The 5,068-nt window shown below is 37.9% G+C and overlaps 1 pseudogene; it reads left to right on the top strand.

The window, feature by feature from the left end:
- The first annotated feature begins 3,292 nt into the window (after positions 1 to 3,292).
- LOC124965021 (ubiquitin-conjugating enzyme E2 E2-like) lies at positions 3,293 to 3,957 on the top strand (annotated as a pseudogene).
- The last annotated feature ends 1,111 nt before the right edge of the window (positions 3,958 to 5,068 follow it).

Genomic DNA, 5,068 nt, shown 5'->3' with positions numbered 1-5,068 from the left:
CAATTCAAAAAATTGACAAAACAAAAAGTTTTTTGAAAAAGTAAACAAAATAGATAAACCCTTAGCCACACTAACAAAGAGAAGGAGAGAGAAAACTCAAATTATTAAAATTTGTGATAAAAAAAGGAAATATGACAGATACCACTCAGATACATAACATAATTAGAAACTACTTTGAAAATCTACACTCTAACAAAATAGAAAATCTTGAAGACATCGACAAATTTCTAGAGACATAAGATCCTCCCAAACTGAACCAGGAGGACATACATAATTTAAACAGATCAATTTCAAGCAATGAAATAGAAGAAGCCATCAAAAGCCTACCAACCAAGAAAAGGCTGGGACCAGATGGATTCTCAGCTGAGTTCTACAAGACCTTCAAAGAAGAACTTATACCAATACTCCTCAAAGTATTTCATGAAAATAAAAAAGGAGGGAACCCTTCCAAATTCAATCTATGAAGCTAGTATCACTCTGATACCAAAACCAAAGACACATCAAGGAAAGAAAACTTTAGACCAATATCTCTGATGAATATAGATGCAAAAATCCTTAACAAAATTCTGGCAAATCACATACAGAAACATATTAAGAAGATAGTGCACCACAATCAAGTGGGGTTCATCCCAGGGATGCAAGGTTGGTTCAACATTTGGAAATCAATAAGTGTAATTCATCACATCAATAGACTTAAGGTTAAGAATCATGATTATTTCAGTAGATGCCAAGAAAACATTTGACAAAATACAACACCTCTTCATGCTCAAAACACTAGAAAAAACAGGGATAGTAGGACCATACCTCAACATTGTAAAGGCTATTTATACTAAGCCCAAGGTCAACATCATTCTTAAAGGAGAAAAACTGAAAGCATTCCCTTTAAAAACTGGAACAAGACAGGGATGCCCTCTTTCACCACTTCTATTCAACATCACGCTTGAAATACTAGTCAGATCAATTAGACGGACCAAAGAAATTAAAGGAATATGAATAGGAAAAGGAGAACTCAAGCTGTCACTATTTGCTGATGACATGATTCTATAGAGGACCCAAAAAACTCCACCAGAAAGCTTCTAGATAGACCTAATAAATGAATTCAGCAAAATAGCAGGATATAAAATCAACACACATAAATCTAATGCATTTTTAATCATAAGTGATGAATCATCTGAAAGGGAAATGAGGAAAATAACCCCATTCACAATAGCCTCAAAAAAAAAAATACTTGGGAATCAATCTAACAAAAGAGGTGAAAGATCTCTACAATGAAAACTACAGAACATTAAAGAAAGAAATTGAAGAAGACCTTAGAATATGAAAAGATCTCCAGTGTTGTTGGATAGGCAGAATTGATATTATCAAAATGACCATACTTCCGAAGGCACTATACAGATTTAATGCAATTCCAATTAAAATCCCAATGACATTCCTCATAGAAATAGAGAAAGCAATCATGAAATTCACCTGGAAGAACAAAAGAACCAGAATAGCCAAAGCAATCCTGGACAGGAAGAGTGATGCAGGAGGTATCACAATACCAGACCTTAAACTACTATAGAGCAATAGTAACAAAAATGTCATGGTATTGGCACCACAATAGACAGGTAGATCAATGGTACAGGATAGAAGACATGGAGACATACCCACATAAGTACAGAACCTCATACTAGACAAAAGTGCCAAAAACATACAATGGAGAAAAGATAGCCTCTTCAACAAATGGTGCTGGCAAAACTGGAAATTCATATGCAGTAAAATGAAATTAAACCCTATCTCTCACCCTGTACAAAACTTAATTCAAAATGGATCAAGGATCTAGGAATTAGATCTGAGACTTCTCACCAAATAGAAGAAAAAGTAGACCTGAATCTTCATCATGTTGGCTTAGGACCAGACTTCCTTAACAAGACCCTCATAGCACAAGAAATAAAAGCAAGAATCAATAAATGGATGAATTCAAAGTAAAAAAACTTTTTCTAAGCAAAGGAAACAATAACATGAAAAGAGAGCCTACAGAGTGGGAGAAAATCTTTTCCACACACACTTAAGACAGAGCACTAATCTCCAAAATTTATAAAGAACTTAAAAAACTTTACACCAAAAATACAAAGAACCCCATCAATAAATGGTCTAAGGAACTCAGCAGATACTTCACAGAAGAAGATATGTAGACGATCAACAAATATATGAAAAAGTATTTATCATCTCTAGTAATTAGAGAAATGCAAATTAAAACCACCCTAAGATTTCATTTAGCTCCAATTAGAATGACTATTATCAAGAACACTAGCAATAAGAAGTGTTGGCGCAGATGTGGGGAAAAAGGCACACTCATACATTGCTGGTGGAGTTGCAAATTGGTGTAGTCACTCTGGAAAGCAGTATGGAGATTCCTCAAAAACTTGGAATGGACCCACCATTTGACCCAGCTATCCCACTCCTCAGTTTATAACCAAAGGACTTAAAATCAGCATACTATAGTGATGCAGCCACATCAATGTTCATAGCTGCTCAATTCACAAGACCTAGATTGTGGAACCAACTGAGAAGCCCTTTAATTGATGAATGGATAAAGAAACTTTGGTATATATGCACAATGGAATATTACTCAGCCATAAAGAAGAAGAAAATTATGGCATTTGCTGGTAAATGGATGGAGTTGGAAAGTATCATGCTAAGTGAAATAAACCAAACCCAAAAACCAAAGGTGGAAGTTTTTTTCTGATAAGTGAATGATGATACATAACAGGGGGGTGATGGTAGGGGGGAGCAAGAGAAGAATGAAGGAACTTTGGATGGTGTAGAGGAAAATGGGGCCAGAGGGGGTGGGGGAAGGAAAGATAGTAGACCGAGACAGACAGTATTACCCTATGTACATGTATGATTACATGAATGGTGTGAATCTATATTGTGTACAACCATAGAGATGAGAAGTTGTACCCCATTTGTATACAATGAATCAAAATGCAGTATATATATATATATATATAAAGATAGTGCACCATGATCAAGTGGGGTTCTTCCAGGGATGCAAGGTTGGTTCAACATCAATAAATGTAATGATCACATCAATAGACTTAAAGAAAAGAATCACATGATTATCACAATAGATGCAGAAAAAGTATTTGACTTTTTCATACAGCATCCAGGGGTGGTGGCAGCGGCTCTGGAGGTGGTGGCTTCACTTTCCAGGACTCAGGGGCAGCCACAGTGGCAACCGCAGGCAGCCGCCGAGGGAACCAGAGCTGGAATGGCCAGGGGTGGTAGCAGTGGCGCTGAGGAGTCTAAAATGTCCACTGAGGCACAGAGAGTTGATGACAGTCCAAGGACTAGTGGAGGAAGTTCTGATGGAGACTAACAGGAAAGTGTGTTCAGCAAAACCCAGAAAGACAGCAAGTTCAGCCCAAGAAAAAGGAGGGAGAAATATCCAACAAAACAGCTGCTAACTTGTCAACTAGCGCTAAAAGAATTCAGAAGGAATTTGCAGAAATTACATTGGTCCCTCCTCCCAATTGTAGTGCTAGGCCCAAAGGAGATGACATTTATGAATGGAGGTCAACTATATTGGGACCCCTGGACCTGTCTATGAAGGAGGGGTGTTCTTTCTTGACGTTACCTTTTCACCAGGCTATCCATTTAAACCCCCTAAGGTTACCTCTTGAACAAGGATCTATTACTGTAATATTAACAGCCAAGGTGTGACCTCCCTGGGCATCCTGATAGACATCTGGAGCCCAGCCCTAATCATCTTGAAGTTCTTCTCTCCACCTGCTCACTTCTCATAGATCGCAACCCTGCCAACCCTCTGGTGGGCAGCATTGCCACACTGTACAGGCCAACAGAGCGGAGCAAGACCACATGGCCAGACAGTGGACCAAGAGGTATGCCACACAGGGACCTGCGCCCGCCGCCCTGCCAGACCTGTGCAAGCCCATTCACCAAGTGCATCAATAGCCCCACTTCCCCTCCAGACCTCGGTTCTTACTTTCCAGTTTTTATTAAATTTTGAACTGTTTTGTGATGGTATGTCTCCCTTTTTTCTCCCTCCCCTCCTCCTTTCTCTCCCTCCTTCACCTCTCTCTCTCATTGTATTACCTTTCTGATTTCTGTTACCTTGAAAGATTTGGGATTTCTTTTCCCCACCTCAGTGTGGATGGAAACTTTTATTTTCAGTGCAAACAATGTTGGATCTGTCATAGCAAGAGCTTTCTTACAAAGTTTTGTATTTCTGTGTGGTTTTGCATTCTGTTGTTTGTTTTATTTTGGATTTTTCCCTTTTAAGTGATCTTCAGGAAAACAAAAATTCAGAATTCTATCTTGTTTCTATTTAAAGGTAGTGCTTAGGGTTCATTTTTTGTACTGAAGTTCTTATTGGTGAGTGCATGCTACTGGGAACAAGAGTTTGTGCAATCAGAATCACTGTGCATTACTGAGACCCTGTGTGTCACTAACCTTCTTTTCACCACACAGAGGACTGCTGGATTGAACAAAACAATAGGTATTTGATTTACTTAAAGTGCTTGTAAATTTCTTAGGGACCTGCCACTTTTGACTGTGGATCAGTTGATGTACACTTGTATTATTAAAGCAGCAATAAATCACTGTGGCTGATAAATGCAAAAAAAAAAAATACAGCACCACCTCATGTTCAAAACACTAGAAAAACTAGGGCTAGTGGGAACGTACCTCAACATTAGCTGTATATGTTAAACCCAAGGCCAACATCATTCTAAATGGAGAAAATCTGAAAGCATTTTTAGAAAAACTGTAACAAGGATACACTCTTTCACCACTTGTATTCAACATAGTCTTTGAAACTCTAGCCAGAGCAATTAGAAGAAAGAAATTAAAGGAATACAAATAGGAAAAGAACTATCCCTATTTTCTGATGACACTATTCTATATTTAGAAGACCCAAAACTTCACCAGAAAATTTCTAGAACTCACACATGAATTCGACAAAGTTGCAGGATGTAAAATTAATACCCATAAATCAATTGAGTTCCTATACATTACTCATGAATCAACTGAAAGAGATATTAGGAAAACCATCTCATTCACAATA

The sequence above is a fragment of the Sciurus carolinensis genome, chromosome 1 (assembly GCF_902686445.1).
Source record: "Sciurus carolinensis chromosome 1, mSciCar1.2, whole genome shotgun sequence".
Lineage (NCBI taxonomy): Eukaryota > Metazoa > Chordata > Mammalia > Rodentia > Sciuridae > Sciurus > Sciurus carolinensis.
The sequence above is the reverse complement of the archived record's forward strand: the minus strand, read 5'-3'. Positions and strand labels throughout refer to the sequence as shown.